Source organism: Miscanthus floridulus, chromosome 6 (genome assembly GCF_019320115.1).
Source record: "Miscanthus floridulus cultivar M001 chromosome 6, ASM1932011v1, whole genome shotgun sequence".
NCBI lineage: Eukaryota > Viridiplantae > Streptophyta > Magnoliopsida > Poales > Poaceae > Miscanthus > Miscanthus floridulus.
The window spans coordinates 88,607,697-88,630,505 of record NC_089585.1 but is presented as its reverse complement, the minus strand read 5'-3'; positions in this window follow the sequence as shown (position 1 = coordinate 88,630,505).

The window sequence follows — 22,809 nt, the reverse complement described above, 5'->3', positions numbered from 1 at the left end:
GTGGACGTCCGGCCGACGTGTTTCAATCGAGACATCCAGACACAGCGGCTCGTTGCTTCTACATGTGCAGTCATTTTAATGTAAGTAATTGTTTCCATATGTTTTTCTTCTTCATTTGTATTATTAGGTTAATAATATTTTATTGAATTTTTGTTGTGTAGGCCCATGAGAGGTGTTTTCTCTTTTAGTGGATTGACGGTGCAGACAAGTTTGACCCTAGGTACCTCCTTTTCGACGATTGGTGGAGAGGCCGATATCCACGAGAGCACTTCGAGCGGTGGGTTCCACCTTCCCCTAACCCCCTCCAATGACGGCTAAGGAGAAGCACTTAACCGCAGTTAGACGACTCGAGGAACCTCCTCTGTGCGATTGCGGAGACCGAGCTGTGATAAACCCTGACAATACGTTGGAGTTTGTGTGTCCAAACAAGCATGAAGTAAGTGCAAAGTGTATGTATTGGAATGTTGAGCTATATGTATTCATGTACTAATGTCACGTTATTTAGGTGTATTCAATGGCGAAGTGTCATTTCAAGGAGTGGTTGTATGGTCCTAAGAACAAATGGCCTGAAGAACCTTTAAAGGCAAAGCAAAAGAAGAAAGAAAGGTTAATTTACAAAGCACCGCTAGTCAAGTGCGAATGTGGTGTTAAATCCAACTACGGTCTAGTTCCTTTGGAGCTTGAAATAGGCCATTATTGCGGCCATATGATTGATTATGATGAGGTTGGTTATTTTTGTGGTAACCATAAAATTATATTTTGTTTCTTTTGCTAAGACATATATGATATAATTTTTTGTTTGAACAGAGCACTAGGAAATGCAGGTGGGAATGTTATGATGGTCAAGCTAAGTTCTTGGATGAACTGAAGGGGAGGCAAGTAATTACACGGAAGAGGGGATATGGATCTAACTACGTCAACCTTTTCGTTAAACACCACAAAGACAAGATGCGTGAGTTTGCTAGACAACGCGGTATTTGTAACCCGATTGACATTGCGCTTGAGAAATGAGGATTGGAGAGACGGATGACATTAGAGGAGGAGAGGGCAAGGAAGGAGGCAAGGGAGGAGACAAGAGTACATATGCAGGTTTTGAACGAGCAAGTTGTTGCATTATGTGCCAGTGAGTGCTTGAAAGCCTTTTTTTCGTTGCCTGATTTTAAATGTAATATAATTGCGTTGCTAACTGATTGCATTTTATACATGAAGGGATTGGATGCAGTAAGGACCATGCTGCAGAGGTGGCTCGTGCAAGGTACGAGGAAAAAGTTAGATGGGCATAGAAAGCGAGCTAGTCACACCGTTGAATCACCGATTGTGTTGTCTGATGAGGGGGACGAGGATAAGGATGACACTGCCAGACTCAGCAAGCTCATCGCTCTAGCAGAGGCGGGCTTACAGGCGGAGGAGGTTGAAGACGACGCTAGTAGACTGAGTGAGCTCATTACTCTAGCAGAGGCGGGCTTGCAGGTAGAGGAGAATGACGACGCGTTCTTCACTCAGGCCACAGAGGCCGTAGATGAAGCGGAGGCCGCTTACTATAGGCGAAAGGCAGATCAGGGCAATACAGGTGAGGCTAGCCATAGCTACAGGGTTGTGGTTGAGGATTGGTACTCAAACGACAAGTTGCTTACTCAGTATATTTCTGACTGAGGGTTTTTGATTGCGCCGTCTGTTAGTTCCAAGTTTTATTAATAATCAATATAGCTATGTAGTAGAAATTCTATTGTGTTGTCTTATATTCCATTTGAGCTACTAATGTATTGTACCCATATATCATGTACTCGGATTACCCATGGTCGATCTTAAGTGATCACATCTATTTGTATCATGCATTGAGAATTTCTAAAATGAACGTAATCAAGTGAAATTATCTCGAATACAGGTTTTGCCGCGCCATAGTCCACGGTGCGTCAGTGACGCGCCATAGACCACGGCGCGGCAGTGACGCGGATAGACAATGGCCAGCCTCAATTGAGCTGTTGATGGTGCTGTAAAAAACTACAAGTGCTGCGCGACCGTGCACAAGTTGAAACTAATATGAAGCAAATAAATAGACGACAAGTTGCCACATAATATTTTCATTGGTTTATAAGGCTATAAGTTTTCGAGGATAATATTCATTTGACATAAGTTCGAAGTAACGAACTAAGTCCCAGGAATGTAAGGATCCTTTGAACACCTCTTGGAAACCTCGTCGTCCGGTGGAAGAAGGGGTCGTTGTACTCCACCTCAAGAAGGGGGTACAACTGGTGTGGCGTGGGGGGGACATCCTGTTACAAATTGATAAACAAAGGGTTAGAGTATTCAAATTAACAATATTCAGATTTACATTATGTAGCATTGCAAAATTTGAACTACTTGTTATGCAATACGAACACAATATGAAATCACTTGTTGCCCTCGTCTTCTATGCCTATTAGCCTTGTGACCAGATTATTTGCAAACGGAGCAAAGATTCTTGCCATGGGTCTCGTTGAAGTCTCCCCCGCCATACATGTCTTTGCCATACCCTCTCATAGCGTCCATGTCCTCCTTAAGTCACTTCTTCTTCCACCTACCCTTCCCTACCTTCATTCAGCCTGTTCGTTTGGCTGTGGCTTGTCGTAAACAATCGTAAATTTCCAGCCGGAACAGTATTTTTCTCTCACACAAACCAGCTAGCAGTACTTCTTCACGAACCAGCAACAATACGAACCAGCCAACCGAACAGGCTCATTAGATTCGGATGCGGCATGTAGTCATAACCATTATAAGGTGGCCACTGTGTCGGATCAAGGTATGGCTCGAAGCTCATCTCCCAAATACTAACGGTGTTCGAACGGAGATACAAGAGTGACATATATGGCAGATCCTCATAGTTGTACCCGCGAACCCTGCAGGCTGTGATCATAATGAGAGCAAGGGGCATGTATGATCTGAGGGACGTTGCAACTGCACTCTACCTTTTCAAGATCAACTCGGTAGTTTCGTCCACCATAACGTTCGCCGCCCAAGCTTATGCCACCCTTGCCCCGTACACTAAGGATATGGCGGTGGGGTCCATACGGCTCGGCGGTGTGCTGCTTGGCCAATTCCTTGGCCTCCTTCAAATGTTCAGCTTCGGCCTTTCCAAAATGCCCCTGCTCAGCTATATTCCTCTGCGCAAGTTTCCACCTCTTTACAAAATATTCATTGCACTTATGAAAGAAGAACTCAACAATTCCAAACACAGGCAACGATCAAACTCCGATGAATACACGGTTGAAGGACTCAGAGGAGTTAGTGGTCATGATGCCATACCTGAAACCCCCCTCGTCATATGCTAAAGCCCACTGAGCCTTCTATTCCATCTGCGCCTCTAACCAGGCCTTTCCCGCTGCATTTACCATCTTGTCTAGTTCTCTCTTTGTCTCTTTGAACTGGTGCTCTGTACGTACACAACATAGAGCCTTTACCTTGTTACATACCTCCTACTTCCGCTGACGCCACCAGAAATTAGCGGCAAAGTGTCTCATGCACCATCTATGTACTAGAGGCAGGAACCTATCTATATGCTCAGCTGCAGCATTAAGAAGCCCTACGTGATGGTCTGAGATCAAACATATAGCGTGAGTTGGGCCAAGCACTTGTACACGTAGAAGCCGCATGAACCATGACCACGATTCATTGTTCTCTCCCTCTACCAAAGCAAAAGCCATGGGTACTATCTGGTCCTCAGGATCAACAGTAGCAGCCATCATCAAGGTGCCCCTGTACTTTTCTATCAAGAAAGTGCCATCAACAAGTACGACTGACTAACAAAACTGGAATGCATGTTCTGCTTGCGCGAACGACTAGAACACACGATAGAGAACATACCTCAATGGGTCTCGAAAACACATACCTCCGGTGTCCACAAACCATTTCAAGCCAGGGTTATAGTAATGCATTACACATAAGATGTGGGGCACCCTATTGTATGCTTCCTTCCAACTACCCCATCGAATCGCCAGAGCAATTTGCTTAGCACGCCAAGCCTTTTCGTACGTCACATCGTACTTAATGAATCCAAATATGGACTGTTGTAAAGAAGACACCGAAATGTCGTTATTGTCATCAATGAGCCCCAATATACGACGGGCAAGGTAACGTGTAGTGAGCTGCTGATGATTTTCCTTCCCCCTATTGTCTAGGCAAGTGTGGGGTTCGATAACTTTAGATATCCTCCACTTGCCATCACTTTGTCTCTTTCGTGCATTTAACCTCCACATACAACCATTTTTGCATATCACGTGGTACCTCAACTCCTGGTCTGAATGAGTGATGGTGTACGGCCTATGATGGTACACAACATAGTCCTAAAGGAAGAGTTTCATCTCTGACATTGTGTTGAATATCATCCCATTCCTAAGGGTTTCTTTCTCATGATCATACAATGAATTCCTACACATCTAGAGACTAGTGTCACAAACTGCCATATCCGTCATGCTGACATCCCTATAGTTCGAAACGCCTATGAAAGGTATGTTCTTGGACCTTAGGTTCTCAAGCTCAGTCGATGTGTAAGGTGGTGGCGGAACATACTGCTCCACTTCGCTAATCCTGGCCCATGAATCATAGGGGGTATCATCTGCAGTCAAATCTGTGACTAGTCTACCCTAAGCCTAGACACCATGCAAAACCTCAGTTGGTACTGGTAATGGCATAATATGAACTAGTGCTGGCATGGCATCAGCCGGTGTTGGCATAGCATCTGTACCTCCTTGGTCATCATCAGAATCGTCTGAATCACTGCTAACTACATCACCGATCCTGTCCTCCTCCTCATGCTCCTCCTCTTCCCGTTCGAACTCATTCACATCAAAGTCATTGCTTATACAGCCTACTATAGTTGAATGAAACTGCTCCAGTGTCAACTGACCGTCCAAATCCATGTTATCCTGAGTTGCTTCCCCTTCGACCCCTATTTCTTGTTCATTACCTCCAAAACCATCAATGGACGGGCCTTCCTAAACACCCTGCACCCTATACCTATTCTCCACCACTACCTCAGCTATGGGCACATTAGAACCTTGGAGAACCCTAGTATAGCGGGACCAGTGAGCAGGGTCACGCAAGGGCATGAGGACATAGTGTGCCATAGTCTTCCCAGTATCAAACATCCCCTTCAGTGTGAAATCACCGCCAAACTTTGCATTCAAACGGATACAAAGGTCGTTGAAGTTAGGAGGTTCATCAAACCATTCCAATTCTTCTTCCATATCCTCAAACATACCATCTTCTTTCCTAACACTTCCTCCGTATAAAACTCTAACACAACAATCCATCTGCAAAAGCATTTCAAAAAACTTCATCAAGTCATCGAAATCGTCATACATAATGTCCATAGTAATATTAATACCTATTCTAACTATAACTATACTAAATAATCTAATATTAACATATATACAAGGCTAACTACAACAACTAATTAGACTAAATCCAATGTATAACTAGACTAAATAACTGTACTAACTAAACTACCTAACTTTACTATCTATACTAACTTTACTAACTAAACTAACTAATTTTAGTAACTATACTAACTATACATTACTATTTTTACTAACTTTATTAACTATACTAACTATATTAGGGGAGTACCTCGCGGCAGCGGCGCTCGTCCTCACGACGGTGGCGCGCTAGACCGAGCCGGAAGGCGCAGGCCTCGGCGGGCAGCTGCCGTGCGTGGCCGGAGGGGGTCACGCACCGGTGTGCGGGCGCGGTGGCCGCACCGGGTGGCCGGCAGCCGTGCCGTGCCAGCGTTCGTGGTGCGGAGGCCGGCGTGCTCGGTGGCGGGCTGGCATGAGCGGACGTGGGCACGGCTGCCAGGCGCGGGGTTTGCTGCTCGGGCAGGCGGGACTAGCTGCGGGGGTTATATTCGGCTCTGCTGCGCCACAGATCAGGGCACAACACTACCGCGCCAAGATCAGTGGCGCGGCAGGCCCTGCCACGTCAGGAGTCGGCTAATCCGATCGTTGCCACGTCAGCCCTCTGCCGTGCCACCATGCATGTCACGGCAAAAGCATTTGGCTATGCCAGGGCAATAGGCGCGGCCAAAAGTGTTAGTTTTTAAAAAAAACCGACAATGTTAGATTTAAATTTAGTTTTCAAAAAGTGTTAAAATAAAAAAAAATCGCAGCCAAACGCCGCCACAAGGCCAAAGAAGCCTCGGACGAGCACAACTAGATTGAAGACCGCAGTCCGGTTTGAAGAGGTAGAAGACGTGGCCATGTCCCATGGTCTCCAGACTCCATCAGCTTGACGCCGGCGCGATTCCCCCAGGTCGCGGCCCCGCCTTGGCATGCACGGCCGCGCCACCTGAGGAAGTCACCCTCCGCGGCGCACACCATGATGCGCTCCTAGGGACGAGGACGATCCACGCTCCCAAGCATGGCCGATGGGGACGAGCTCACGCAGGGAGGGCCGCCGGAGACGGCGCAGCCGAGGAGGAGCTTGCACAGGGAATCGCGTAGGGAAGCCGCGGCTGAGAGCAGAGAGAGCGTAGGCCGCGAACAACGCCGTGTTCAGGTAGGCGCCTAGGGGCGGGACCGCTGTCGTCAATGAAGCGCGCGTTCCGAGAGGAGCATGGGAGGAAGACGAGCTTCCAGCGCGCCGCTAGGTGACCCACCGCCCCTTCTGTCCCCCATCCACGTGAGGTCAAGGCCGTGCCCCTACTGCACGAGACGACCACCGCGCCGTGCGAGGTATGGCTGGGCGACCCTGCCGCCGCGAGCGAGGAGGTCGATCGGGGGGTGATGGGAACCGAGTCTTGCGCCTAGCCAAGCCTGGCCACGAGAAAACGAGATGGGCATCCGTTTCCAACGAGCCAGGCCGAGGAGTGGTCGGTGGCTAAGCTGCACCTGGCTAAAGGGTCCCACAGGAAACCAAACAACTCTAAGGTGGCTTCTTGAAGTCTGGTACGAGGTTGGCCACCTAACCAAACAGACTTATAGTGTAGATCTGGTGAACTATGTCGGACTCTGCTGAATGCGCCGTCGAGAGAGCGGATTTGGTGGGTGGCACCGACCCCCTGCGCCCTGCTGGTTCTGGCGGCCCACGGGCAGATGCGGAGTCGCGTAGCGGATGGGGTGGGGTGGGCGTTGGCCAGGTGGGGTGAGCGAGAGGGTCCGAAGGTTGAGTTTCTGAGTATACGGCGAACATGCCCGTAAGTTGTAACAGAACTACGTAGCAATGCTAGGACATTTGAGAATTATTTTGCTATTTAATATTAGGTAAATAATAGTATATAATCTCTGTCCTAAAATAGAAGTTGTTTTCGTTTTCGAGAAATCAATTTTTTTTAACTTTGACCAATTATATATAAAAGAATATTAATATTTATAATACATAATTAGTATCATTAGATAGATCGTTGAATATACTTTCATAGTAAACTTATTTAGAGATATAAATGTTGCACGTATTTTCTACGAACCTAGTCAAAGTTGAAAAAGTTTTACCTGCACATATCCCATAATGACACGGACGGAGTATAGATTAACGTTGATATTGATGAAGGGCTGTTGAAATGGATATATTTTAATCTTTACTTTCTTATTTTTAGTCATTGTAAAGCTAAAATTTTAGAGTTTTAATAAATTTATTTATTATTCTTAATTTTGTAGTTGATTGATTGACGGTGGCAAATGAGGTCCCTAGCCGTCTCACGTGAGGGCTTGTCCAACGCGCCAACGTGGCGTGCCCCCAAATTCCACCTCGGCTATGGGTATCCATATCATATGAGCTAGTGGCCTCACGACCAACAGAGACGTCTGCAGAAGCAACATTGGGTTGGTCTAGAGAAAAGCTGAGGACAACACTGAAGCAAGCGTTGGAGCGAGAGAGTAGTTCCTTGGTGACGTACGTATGTTACAGCATAGGCTAAAGCGAAGATGCAAAATGGGTATGTGGTCCCAATGTAACATAATATATTAAGATATACAGTTGAATTTTGAAGCTGCTCTTTTACTGCTCTCATTGGAAGATAAACTGCCTAGGTACACTAATCAACGCCTCGTACGCTGAAAGCTCTAGTTTGATTTTGGTTAATTGATGAAATCTATTTAGACTAACCCTATGCTGTAATTATGGAATTGAGATAGGTTGGTCCAGCTCAAGTGAATGAGCTAGGTGGCACTTATGGATGGGGATGGCCACATGAAATGAAGTCCATGGTGGTGGTGTGGACATGTGATGATGATCAAGCTCCGGGACTTGAAAAAGAAGAAAGGGAAAAATAAAATGGGCTCAAGGCAAAAGTGATATCTATAGGGCCATTTTGTTTTCAGTGATCAAGACACTATAGAGAGTGTGATCACAGTTAGGATAGATAGTCGTACTATTAAAAGGGGACCTCTTATCGAACAACTCGATCATCTAGTGCCACTAGGTGTTGGAAAACATGCATATGCATTTGAGGCCTAGTGCACAATCGGTGAGAAGTGATTAACCTTTAAAAAATGATTGTGAAAATGCTAACACAGTTGCACGTGATGGTGAAACACTTGGAGTATTAGCACATTTGCAAAGGTGGTGAAAAAGGTGAAGAAAAAGAAGACGTTGCTGGGCTCGGTGTGCTGCCCCGAAGGCACCGCCATGCCCTATTTGGTGCACCGCCACCCCTGTGGCGGTGACCGGCTAAGGAGGCCGAGGGGGAGGTGTTCTGGTGGGGCACTGCCACCCTGTCCGGTGGCACCAGCCCACCAACGCCATGTCTGGTGACCCCGCAGAAGCTGGCTCCAAGGGGTAATTGCTCTATTTGCTTGTGGGCTTATAAATAGAGTTTGTGGCCGGCCTTGGCCACTCTCTTGGCCCTTTCTACACCTGTATACACCCTTTGGGAGCTAAGCACACCACTACACTCACTTGCACACTTGATTTCATCATCTTGAGTGAGATTAGAGAGCCTCTAGTGCATTGCTTAGTGTTCTAGCATCTTGTGGCACTAGTTGGGCAATTTGGGCTGATGGAGATCTTGTTACTCTTGGTGTTTGCTGACACCTAGATGGCCTGGTGATTGGTAGATCGTCGAGCAGAGGAAGGTGATTATCTCCGGCTCCGATCATTGTGATTGTGAGGGGTTCTTGTGCCTTCCCCAGCGGAGCGCCAAAGGCAACTCTAGTGAATTGCGCGTGGCTTGTGGATCCTCATCTTGTGTTGGTTGTGTGGCACCTGGTTGCGGGTTAGGCATGTGATGCCTATTAGTGCATGAACCTCTAAGTGAGTGTATCACCACAATGGAGACTAGCTTGTCAGCAAGTAAGTGAACCTCGAAGGAAAAAATAATTGTGTCATCATGGTCTCCTTAGTATTCTTAGTATTCATTATGATTGATCACTTGCCATGGCGGTATATCATCTCTACCACTCTCTTGCTTTACTTTGTGTATTTACTTGTGTAGAGTTTGTGGTAGTTGTAGCTAGTTAGTGTAGCTAGTATAGATCTTTAGTTGTAGTTCTCTTGCTAGCTTCATCACCTAGGTGTAAATTAGTGACTTAGCCCTTGTGTGATATACCAGAGATCATAGAAATTAGAATTGGGTAGGTGGCTTGCAATTCAAGTGTAGTGCTAGCACAAAATTCGCTTCGCCATCTTATTTACTAACATCTTGGCTTAAGTGTTGTTGTAGATTTTTTAATAGGCTATTCACCCCCCTCTAGCCATTAGGACCTTTCAAGTGGTATCAAAGCCATGGTCGCCTTGATTCGAGGCTTAACAACCTTCGGTATCAAAATGGCTCAAATCAACAACACCAAGAAGCCACCCCAATTTGATGGCTCAAATTATCCATATTGGAAGGTGAAGATGACCAACTACATCAAGTCAATCAATAGAAAGGTGTGGAAGGTGGTGGAGACCAAGATTGAGGTTGCCAATGAGGAGGTTTCCACCGCCGGCAAAGAAGTGCTACTCCAAAACAATGACGTTTCTCTTAGTGCTATTCATGATGCATTGGATGAGAGGAAATTTGAGCAAATGAAGAACGTTGAGAGGGCTCATGAGGCATGGAAGAAGTTAGAGGAATCATTTGAGGGCACACATGCCATAAAGGGTGCTAAGGCATACATCCTCAAGGAAAAGTTTGCTAGTTTCAAGATGAAGGAAGATGACAGTGTGCCAGAGATGTTCCATTGTCTTCAAGTGCTTGTCAATAATCTCAAAGCACTTGGAGAAGAAGTGAAGGACAAGGACTTCTCCCACAAGTTCTTAAGATGCTTACTTTTGAGATTTGGCACATTAGTCACTATTCTAGTGAGGAGTGGTTTGGACACCATGATACCAAACCAAGTGTAACGACCCAAGTTCGCTATAACCCAGACAACCATTTTGGTTTATCAAACGGAGACAGCCACCAACCATCCGTGAAGACTTGCAATGTGCAACGCAACACTCGACATCAAGAACCCACTAAAGCACCTTATGAGAAAACCTGGATAACCTTGGTCAGGCTCATGTCCGGATTGGAAGAAAACATCTATGTAGATTAGCAACTCTTCTATTAACATCATCAACACCGCAAACATTCCCAAGGACATACCTCAGCATGATGCCATAGTCATCGATAACATTCAGTTAATGACTTAGTCAATTCAGCAAAGACAGGGAATACCGGACCGTCCGCCGGCACACCGTACCATCCGATAAAAGTTAGGACAGAATAGAGCTAAGTGGAAATTAAGTTGTTTCTTATTTGTGGACTTGGACCCACATGTCAGCACGAGTTGGAATACTTCACCAGCTGAAGGAACACTGTTCCACTCACCCCTCTCACTTATCCACTCATTTGCAAACACCCTCTCTCTCTACCTCTCAAGAATAAGGAAGAACCCTAGAACTAGAGAGAGAAATGAATGAAGAGAGGATTGGAGGAGGAGAGGAGGAAGAAGAAGAGAAGCATGAGCACCTTCACATGGATTCCATCAACCTCTTCAACATAGTCATGGTGAGCTCAAGAGAGTAGCTCTCATTTTGTGGATTTTCCCTAAAGTGATTTATGTGTGGTTTTGGATGGAGTTTGGAGATGATGGAGACCTAGATGAAAGAAGAGTTAGATCTTCAATCTTCGGGCTATGGAGGCTCTTAATCTCAGAGCTAAGGATCTCTATCTCGATCTCAAGGTTTATCCCTTATCTCATGAGTTTTGGTTTAATCCCTAAGCCTTAAGCCACACTTAGTGAAACTAGCTAACAACCTAGCCATAGTGAGCCTAGTAAGCCACCTAAACTACCATAGGAATATTTGGCGCATGCAAGTTGCACAACTCCACTAATCTAAGCTTGAAGCCTAGGATTTCCTAAGAACAGGTTGTGTCGCCCATGTGCTGGAGTGTCCGTCAACCCGATGGAGTGTCCGTCAGCCCTTAGGAAACCACTATGGAACCTTAGCCCTCGTCAACTTAGCAACAACGGAGCGTCCGTGACACCACGTGGAGTGTCCGCCAACCCATGCAGAGAGCCATGTAAGTACCAGAGAGTACCCAACAGCACCACAGAGTATTCGTCACTCACAGCGGAGCATCTATTGAATTATAGGAATAAATACCCAGCAACTTGAGAGTACCCAGTTCATACTGGAGCGTCCGTCAGTTGATCAGACTATCCGATGTGGGTAGAGAACCCTAGAACTACCTAAGTCCCAGAACCTATCAGAGTCTCCGTTAACTCCACAGAGCGTCCGTCAATCAGTACGGAACCTACAACCAAGAGAGCTTAGTCATGCCCAAAGCAGTAGTAGAGCCACAGTTAGATGACTCTCCCTAAGTTCTAAAGTAGTAACCTAATCCTATCCACCCATGTTCCTCCTCACCGTTCCAATCGTCGATGAGTCTCTTAGTCGATCTCTCATATTCTTTTAGGACCGTCTCAAGTAAGGAACGTGCGTAAGTCTTAGTTGTCAGCCCCTAGATGTCTTAATGGCAACACCATCTAGCAAGCACCCCACTATTATGAACCCTACTTTGGATACTTATTAAGTTACATTATGAGTCATGCATTACATGTAGTCTTGGATAATGATCACCTTCACACTACACCTAGAGTAGCTTAATAATCTGTAGAAGCCTCTCACCTAAACAATGGGAATGGAAACGCTTAATGCTTATTGCTTAGTTGCTTGGGCAACGGTAGAAGTCGAGCATGAGAAGGGAACTCATACTCGTGCGTGTAGGATGCTACACCTGGATAATTAACTACTAAAACTAATGAGGGTACAACTTGACTTACCTAACTAATCTGGCTAAGGACTAATGTTCCTAATATGATAATCCTAATGATAACTTGGATATCTTGTGAAAGGTCCTTGTTGGTTTTGGTAATTGAGTGACAACCTAGGTGGACTAATTGTGTTTATGTGAGATACACAGGTGATTAGTCCACAGGTACATGTGTGTGAGCAACATATGCCATGAAGGTGAAAATGGCTTGGAGATGTTGCAAAGCTCACACATGTGATGATGAAGGAGCTTATTGCACATGAGACATGACATTGAGTCATGTGATCAAGGTGGAGAAGATTAAGACAAGACTTGGCTTGATGGACCGGTTGCAAGCGTGAAGGGCAAGTCGAAGGCTTTGGAGTGATGGACCGCGTGGCGGTGAAGCTTGAGCAAGACTTGGCGCCGATGGACGATGGCAACAGTGAAGAGCAAGTAGAGTCAAGATCGATGAACCAATATGATCATGTGATGATATGAAGTGGATCATATCATTGTTGATCGTGTTGGTGCATGTGTTGCATCAACATTAGAGGAGATGGAATGGAATGCGCAAGGCAAAGGTATAACCTAGGGCATTTCATTTCACCGGTCATAGGTGTGTAGAGAAGTTTATGACCGGGTTTAGGATAGATGGCCGTACTATCAAGAGGGGCAAACTTGTTTGCATATCGGTCATCTAGTGCCACTCGAGTGATCTAACTTTGCATTGTTGCTAGGATCGAGTGGCGTGGCAAGTTGAGTGGCTAACATCCTTTGGAAAATGATTGTGAAAATGCTAACACACTTACACATGGTGGTGTACACTTGGTGGTGTTGGCACATTTACAAAGGAGGTGGTGTTTGCAAGGGTGAGATGGGTTTGGGTCCCTCTCTCCCTCCCGCCGAGCTTGCGAGGCGGGATTCGGCGCTTTCGGGAAAATGGATTGCCTATTTTCTATTGCGCCGGATGCAAATTCTTGTGGTTGGCACATTGGACCAAGGGTGAAGAAGATAGAGGAGAAAGGAATTCGGTCTCACTGTTTAACAGTGACCGGACGCTGAGTCCGAAACGACCAGACGCTGAAGTGGTGCGTCCGGTCAGGCTGTCGGTCGGCACAGTGCTTAGGGTTAAGCACCGGACGCTGGGCTGTGTCCGGTCGAGTTGACCGGACGCGTCCGGTCATGCTCGGGAGCTTACTGGAAACGACCGGACGCTGAGGGTCCAGCGTCCGGTCAGTTGAAGTGCTGCGTCCGGTCGGCAGATGACCGTTGGGATCGGAAGATGACCGTTGAACGCAGGGGACACGTGGCGTGTATCGCGTGACCGGACGCTGAGGTCCAGCGTCCGGTCGATCGGACCGGAGCGTCCGGTCGGCCCGAGTTTTGCCCAGTGAAGGGGTAACGGCTCTATTTGCCCATGGGGTTATAAATAGAGGCCATGGCCGGCCTTGGGCCGGTAGCTGAGCACACTAGAGCCTTGGTGGCTTGTGTAGTAGTGCTTGGGAGCCCTCCATCTCACACATACATGATAGTGTTCATCCGATAGTGTGAGAGAGCGATTCTAGTGCGATTGCATCGTGAGGTTGCATCGAGTGGCACTAGGTGATCGTGTTGCAAGCCGGTGGTGCTTGTTACTCTTGGAGGTTGCCACCTCCTAGACGGCTTGGTGGTGGTCTCCGTCGAAGCCCGCAAGAAGATTGTGCGGAGCTCCGGAGAAGAGCTTGTGAGGGGTACTTGTGCTCGCCCCGCGGGAGCCGCGAAGAGCAACTCTAGTAAAGCGTGTCATTGAGCTACCCTCACTCAAGGGGTAGGTTCTTGCGGCGCCCGACGTGCGGGCTTAGCGGGTGATGCTAATTAGCCACCGAACCACCAAGTGAGCGGTCGACACAACGGGGACTAGCGTGTTGGCAAACACGTGAACCTCGGGAGAAAAATCATCGTGTCAACCTTATTCTTCCCGTTGGTTTGCATCCCCATTACACAAGCTTGCAATTACTTTTATACATATTAAGCTTGTGTAGTTGCTCTTGTAATTAGATAGCTTGTGTAGCTTGCTAATTACCTTCTAGCTTGTGTAGCATAGAAGTAGCTCCCTTGCGTGGCTAATTTGGTTTTAGTAACCTTGTTAGTCACATTGCTTAGTTTGTGTAGCTAAGTATTTGCGCTCTCTAATTAGGCATTAGTTGCCTTGTTATTGAGCATTGCTAGTGAGCTTAGTTAGCTTTGTGCTTTTGCTTACTAGCATGTGTAGGAGCTCCCTCATTGCATAAAGTACTAGTGGCATAGGTTTGTGTGACCTTGCTCCTAGAATTGGTTAGGAGAGCTCTAGCTAGCCTGGCACCTTAGTTGCATAATTAGTATCTTTGCAAGGTGCTAGTGAACATATATAGAGGGGTGTAGTCTTGGCTAGACCGATTGTTTTTATTCCGCACTTATATCGGTTAGCCGACGCGATTAATTTTAGAAAAGACTATTCACCCCCCTCTAGTCCGCCATCTTGACCCTTCATCTTGTTCATGCGAGGGGTAGGTCATCGTAAGTGTGGGATCTCAGACGACATAGCTCATAGAGCAATAAGGGCCATGCATTGGGATATGTAAGTCCGAGTAACCACCCGTACAGACCACATGTCATGGGTGGGGTCGATAAGCCAAGTAACTAATTGCGACTTGTTTATCCGTAAAACTAGCAAGGGGGTGGCGTTGGTCAGGAATGTCTAGGACATTGACCGGGAACCCATTCGAACCTTTCATCGGACATTCAGACCGGATTAGGGAAAGGTTGGAGACATGAGGCAACCCTTATCTCTGGTGCATGAGATATGGAGGTTAGTCCTGCTTCTCCGTGTGGGTACAGTTGTACACCTCTATAGAGTCTTGAAAGCCTAGAGTCCCTCGAGACAAAACTATTCGGTTGTTCTTACTGCTATTGCCTTGGTAAGGATCCATAAATACCACATATATTGAGAGACTTGAGAGAGTCATACAATGGAGAGCTTTGAGTTTTATTTTGAAAACCTATAAAAACTCTAGAATAATGGTTGAGCAAAGAATTTGAGACATAGTGCTTGACTTGATTGTTCTGTCTTTCAATTGCTCAAGACCCAAATGAAGGCTACAAGCCCTATGGTTAAAGGTAATATGGGTAAGTTTGAAAGTCAGATCGGTTTATTCTAAACCGGAGGAGAATTCTTGTTTGAACGCATATGTACTTTTGAGGAGTTGCTTCAATGTTTTCAAAACCCTTAAACTCTAGATCCATTTACTAAGTTTAGTTTTGCTAAGGGACTAGCAAAAGGTAAGCTTGGGGTAGTTGTTGACGGTAGTTAACAACCAACTTAAACCATCAATTAAACATGCATAAGGGCATAAATATAATCACCAATGAAGGTTTAGGGGTTTAAACTAATAAATTCTATAAGTTTTGGTGAATCTGTTTTTCCAGCAGGGTTTAATCAGAAAACCACCAAGGAGGACCTAATCGTTAAAGGAAAATACAGAATTCTGTCGTGGTACCTATGTGGTAAGACTCTAGAAGGGTCCAGAAGCCACGTCACCGAAGCGGAGGGCCACCCCCTGATAGGTGGGGCCACCTGGCCTGCAGGTGGGGCTGCCCGGCCCTCCCGGTCCCACCTATCAGCTAGCTTCATATGGCGGTCTCCCATCGCCTTTGAGGATGCATCTAGGCTATTGCTTAAGTTGGTTTGATCTAAGGGCTCATGTTGGACCCTCAGGGCTATATAATCCAGCCCTTGCCTCCCCCAAGAATCATAAGTCATCAAGTCCTTTGAGAAGACAGAAACCCTAATCTCCTCAGAGCTCTTCCTCCTCCATAGCATAGCTAGTTAGGATAGATCTAGAGGGAGACAAGCAGGACTTCGCTTGGATTCCCGATCTTGTCAAGAGTGTGGTTCAGTATAAACTTTGTACCCCTCTCTCTTTTATTTCTCCATTATTTTTATATGCTAGTTACAATTGTTATGATAATCTCAATATTCATCTTATTCATGTTCTTCATTATGATGTTCATCGTCTACTTTAATTATATGCTTAGTATAGCTAGTTTATCATTATGTTTATGCATAAGTTCATATAGCGCTCACTCCAAGGTACCATGGGTGGGTGGTCGACATTGTGTAAGCGTGGTGCTTATACGTTGTTTACCTATAGATACACTCTATATTCTGGGTCATGTGGTAGATCGCAGATGTGACACTCTCATGGAGTCCTTTGTAGTCTACTCCCCGAATATAGCCGCATGTAGGGTCTTGTTACAAAGGTACAATGAGCTCTACCCTCAATCTTCCTTAGTAATATCCCTTCTGTGTAGATATGAGATGATCTTAGCCATGATTACTAGGTGTAATTGCACTAATCAAATGTATGCTTTGATTTGTAATTAAGAATGACTTAGGAATTATTCCTCTAATATTCTACCTGACCATGCTAATGCCATAGAAAGGAGTGCTCTGAGTGACTTATCATTATCATTACATATCATATATACATATCTTATCTTATGACTTATCCCTATCGTGAGTAGAGTATTTGTTATGGTTTACTTTTCCTTCAATAATATAAGTTATCAATACATGTCCATGCTAGACCTTCTTAGTGTTAAAAATATAAATAACGATACCTAAAATACTCTCAGGTAAAATGCTACAAGGGTATATTATCTATGCGCTTGCGGATACTCTTTATTCATAGATTTATATAGTCACATACTTTAATAAAGATCTGCTTAGTGATATTCTAGTAGTAATACTATATAGTACCAACACATATCTCTGGCATCATCACTAGGGATGATAACCTAGTAAAGTTAGGAGATATAGGTTTATAATAGGTGGCTAAGTACTTCAACCAAGTGACATGTTAATAAATACCAATAAGCATTTCTAGGCTGTTGCTAGGGGTTAGGATTTAAACTTTGTTCTTAGTAGCAACGCTAAGAAATGTTAACGACCATTTTTGGCGTCGTTGCTGGGGAAGGTAGCTAGACAAAGGAAGTATTGATAAACTTATACTTATTGATGTGATCGAAATAACCATTGACCCCTACTCAAACAGGATTACCCTTGTTTTGTCTACTTTCATATCTTATGTAAGGTAATGTATGACTGGTTTTGACCTTCCGACAAACTACGTTGACAATCCAGAAGCATTACTTAAGAGAACTAGAGCTAAACTCAAGAAAGTTTCAGCTTTAGAGTCGAAAGACAACCATATAAGGCGAAGCTTAACACTAGAATTTGAAGCGATGGCTGACAGGACTCTCTATGAATCTCTGCTCCAACCACTGCCAACATCCGGACTGGACCCACAGTCAATGTGGGAGACAATGGATTCGAGCTCAAGCTGGCTCTCATCAATATGGTTCAAGCGAGCCAGTTTTGTGGAAAGGCACATGAAAATGCAAGTGCACATCTCCAACACATCCTAGAGATCTGTAGTACCTTCACCATCAAAGGAGTAACCCAGGATGCCATATGTCGGTGTTTTGAGTAAACACCAACTAGTAAATTTGTATTTGTTACGCATTGGGCCCGGATGGTGTGCTAAAAGACACAAGGTTTATACTGGTTTAGGCAAAATGTCCCTACGTCTAGTTTGCTGCTGCTGCTCATGTTATTAGCACTGAAAGGTTCATAGTAAGGGATACAAACGGTCGAGAGAGGGATGGGTCCCAAGTCTCTGATGGAAAGGTCGAACGGGTGCTGAGAGCTCTGTTGCTGCTCAGCTATGTGTTATGTGATGCATGGTGTGTTGAATTGATCCCTCCCTTATGGGGTGCCCTGCCCTCCCTTTTATAGATCAAGGGGGAGCAAGGATTATAGATGGGAGAAAGAAGAAAAACTAGAGGCAAAGAAAGTCCTTCGAAGGTGTCGGGTCTTCCTTTTCCTTTGATCTTATCCTGCTGACATGGTAGACAGTGCCCAGGGATAGCATGTTCACTGATCCTGATAGGGCCGTGCTCTGGCTTCGATCAGCAAGTGGTCACATCCCATCCCACTCCGGTGGGCGGTGCGGTGCGCCAGGGTGCCGAGCCATGACCCTATGGGGAGCAGATCACGTAGAGGCCCCACATTCATTACTCTAGATGACATGAGTTTTCTCCTGGACCATAGTGGTTGTCATATGTTTTTGTCAAGATTCATGTCCGAGGGCAAATGCCGGCGCCCATAACACTGTAGGACAAATATCGGTGCCCACAACACTATTTGGGCTCTGACATGCCTGGAAGGGCTTAAAACGCATGTCTGGTTATATCCTGATGGTACTTTCCTATAGGTGTGCAGGTTATGGTCATCGGTATTGCCATTGACTTGAGTGTCCCACCTTATCCGCGCACGTAGTTATGAAGGAGCAGCGCATAGACGTTGGGCTAGGCAGAGCCTGCCCTCGGATGTCGGGCGAGGCGGAACCTGCTCCCGGACGTCGGTCGAGGCAGAGCCTAGCCCTTGGACATTGGGTGAGGTGGAGCCATCCCTTGGACGTCGGGCGAGGCGGAACCTGCTCCTGGACATCGGGCGAGGCGGAGCCTGCCCTCGGATGTCAGTTGAGACGGGGCCTGCCCTCAGACATCGGGTGAGGCAGAGCCTACCCCTGGACATCGAGCAAGGCGGAGCCTAGCCCCTGGACATCGGGCGAGGCAGAGCCTACCCCTGGACATCAGGAGAGGTGGACCTAGCCCTCCATCATTGGGCGAGGTAGAGTCTGCTCCCAGACATCGGGTGAAGCGGAGTCCAACCCTTAGGGGTTGGGTGAGGCGGAGCCAGCCCTTGAACGTCAGGCGAGGCAGAGTCTGCCCCTAGATGTTGGGCAAGGTGGAGCCAGCCCTTAGGGGTTGGGCGAGGCGGAGCCAATCTTCGGTCGTTGGGCAAGAAGTGTAGTCGCGTTCTTGTCTGTTCGGAACCATCAACGTTTGATGGTTATTAGCTCCTCCTCTTTGGGTACCCTAGTATTTGGTCCCCAATAGTAGCCCCCAAGCCATCGAGTGATTCAGATAGAATCGCTCGGGGGGTATTTTGATTCGCTAGAGGGTGCGCGCGAGCGCACCTAACGGGTGTAGCCCCCGAGCCCTCGGGTGATTCAGATAGAATCGCCTAGGGAGTATTTCAATTCGCTAGAGGGGCTCGGGGGGTATTTCGATTCGCTAGAGGGTGCGCGCGAGCGCACCTGACGGGTGTAGCCCTCGAGCCCTCGGGTGATTCAGATAGAATCGCCCAGGGAGTATTTCAATTCGCTAGAGGGTACGCCCGAGCGCACCCATCGGGTGTAGCCCTCGAGCCCCCTTGTGATTCGGATAGAATCACCGAGGGGGGGGGGGTATTTTGATTCTCCAAAGGGTGCACGTGAGCGCACCCATCGGGTGTAGCCCCCGAGCGCCCGGCTAATTTGGATAAAATTGCCTGGGGGGTAATTCGGACACTTCATGGGTATGGCTATAAGATTTGGTGTTTGGATAATAGGATAGTTCGATTGGAGTCCCGATATCTCATTCATGGGGATCTAGCAAGAGTCAGCCTGGCTGAGACTCAATCGTAGGTCGATATGCTTGTGGCACTCGTGCACCTGGGTTTTGGCCGCTCATGGGCCCATCCTTCGTCATAAGGCTACCTTGGGATGGTCGTTGAAACCATTGATGGGCCAGTGCTCAAACTCCTAGGCCTAGGCGAGCTGGAGGAATGCTTTTTTGGCTCGTATCCTTCTGCTGGTAAAGAGTCCTAGTTTGCCCGGGAAGGCGAAATGTCCGGCGCAACTTTGGTGGGAAAGGATAAGGATTAGGGGCGTATATCCCACGTGGTGATGTGGTGGTGAATCATGATAGGCATGGAGATCCAGACGGATGGTTGCCTTCCTTGGATGCATCACCCCTATAAAACCAAAGGGTTCTTCCCTAGGGTTTTGTACATTACCTCCTTGCCTTTGCATCTACAACCTCCACCGCCAATGGCCTAAGCCTCCCAAATCCGCACCACAGCTGCCGTCAAGTTCGCATCCATCCACCCCAATTGTTTAATGGAGCCATGGTGTAGATCTGATGTCACCCTCTAGCGCCTAGAGGGCCTCATCCGCCATGGCCTTCTTTGCGCGTGGACCACCACTGAGAAGTGGTGGCTGCTCGGCAATGAGGATGCCCCGTCATCGTCTGAAGGCTACATTGTGTCCTTCGCTCACTTCCATGAGTGGGGATTCGCCACCCCCACCCACAAGTTTCTTCAGGGGTTGCTGCATTACTATAATGTGGAGCCGCAACACCTTACTCCCAATGGGATCCAACACATTGCGATGTTCATTGCCCTATGTGAGGGGTTCCTAGGGATTAGTCCCCACTTTGACCTATGGCGGCACTTCTTCATCGTCACCCTCCTGAAGAAATGGGAGAAGAAGCATGAGCTGAGCGTGCCGATGGGATGCGTCAGCATTCAGCTCCACAACAACTGGGTAAATGAATACCCACCGATGCGTCCATCGACCTCCAACAAGGGGTGGCATTCGCATTGGTTCTACGTCAAGGACGACGCAGCCGCCCCCTTGCTAGCGTTCATCAGGCGCCTCATCGAAGAGGTCCCAGAATCATGGAGGAAGTGGGGGGTCCTAGATAAAGACAAGAAGAAAATCTAGGACCATCTCACTGCCATCCGCATCCTAAAGGAGAGGGGCGTGAAGGGGTCGGGGATCATTGGTGCCTACCACATGCGGAGAGTGGCACCGCTGATGAGACGCGCGCTTCCCCTGGACATGATGGCACCTGGGGTGGCGCTTGACTGGACGACGCTCGCCAAGGGAGCACCCTCCCCTTCTGAAGTGGTGCATCATATCAAGGAGGCGATGGAGCCTTTATGGGATGATGCTGGTGCCGCTCTTGATTGTGTATCCGGTGCCAGGGCATCCCCCAATGTGGCCAGAACTGGGGTACATTGACTTCATAAGTTCTCTTTCCCCGTGCCTCCTTTTTAATTGTACTCCCAACCCCTTGATGCTGATATTGAGATAGCGGGACCAGCCAAAGAGACTCATCTTTATGGATCGCTTGGCCCTGCTGCTGAAGGACCCACTCGTGGTGGTGGCGAATTGCACCACTACCGAGTGGCAGAAGAAGACGAAGGAGGTTGAGAGGAAGAAGAAGCAACAGAAGATGTTGGCACGGGAGCAAGGAGAGGAGACAGACAGTGATGATGATGACGATGACGATGACGATGACCAGGTAGTTGCCGACATTGAGTGCGATGACCCGGCGAGTGAGGATATGCTAGTAGGTATCCACTCGTCCGTGCAGGGGCCTTTCTCGTTCCACGTGGGGGAAAGCGCGTCCGTAGGGCCAGCAGAGATGGGCCAAACCGTCAGCCTACCCAAGAGATAGTAGGAGCGGGTGGGTTTACCGTCATGCCCGAGGTACCAGCGCAAGGGGGTGGCCCCGCAGCCACACCTTAAGAGCCATCAGGGGCGGATGGATCTATCGGTGCGTCTAAGGTGTCGGTGGAGGGGGCGGCTCTGCTGCCGTGCCCCCAGACGCAAGGGAGGTAGGCCCCTTTGCCCAGGAGCAAGGGGGGCTTGAAATGGTCCTGCCCCAATGAGGCGGAGCAGAGGCCCGAGGGTTCGTCCCCCAAATGTTTCCACCTCCCGACAGCGCCAGCGTAAGTGCGATGACCCAGCGAGCGAGGATACTCTAATAGGTATCCACTCGTTCATGCAGGGACTTTCCCGTTCCACGTAGGGGAAAGCACATCTGCGGGGCCGGCGAAGATGGGCTGAACCATCGGCCTGCCCTAGGAGATAGCAGGAGCGGGCGGATCTACCGCCGTGCCTGAGGTGCTGATGCAGGGGGGCGGCCTCGCTGGCACACCTCAAGAGCTATCAGGGGTGGGTGGATCTGTCACCATGCCCGAGGTGTCGGTGGAGGGGGACGGCACTACTGCCGTGCCCCCGAACACAAGGGAGGTGGTCCCTCTACCTAGGAATAAGGGGTAGGCTCAAAATATTCCTGCCCCAACGAGGCAGAGTAGAGGCCTACGGGTTCATCCCCTAAATGTCTCCACCGCCCAACAGCGCCAGCGTAAGTCACCAGCTGATAAGTACTGAACTATTTCAGTATGGGAGTTGGCCCGATCTTCACGACAGTAGGCCACGATCAAGATAACTTACAACAAGGCAGCGGGGATAAAAGGGTAACTTGCTGAAGAACAGTGGAGTAACTAGCTTTATACCTAGCCAAGGTTAGATGCGACCAAGCGACGGGGAGAGAGGCACCGAAACCACGAAGACTTCAACTCGATCTCCAAACAACCGTAGAACCACAACCGGAGCTAATCCACATAAGGTGGGGCAGCCGTACTGGAACCCACAAGCACGAACTAGTGGATCCCAGAGGGATCTCTTCACAAGTCCAGGAAGAACAAGGAAGAACAAGGGTTTGAGTAAGCACTCGGCAGCTCGGCTGCAATATCACTTGAATTATCAAATTAAAAAAAGTCCTTTTTCTAGTAGCCTAGAGGTGGTATTTATACTATGATAAGTCTCTAAGATAGATGTGAACTGAAGAAGCCACGTTGGGAGGTGGAAGGTCAACTGACTAGAGCATTTACGAGGTGGTCTTCAGTTCCCGCG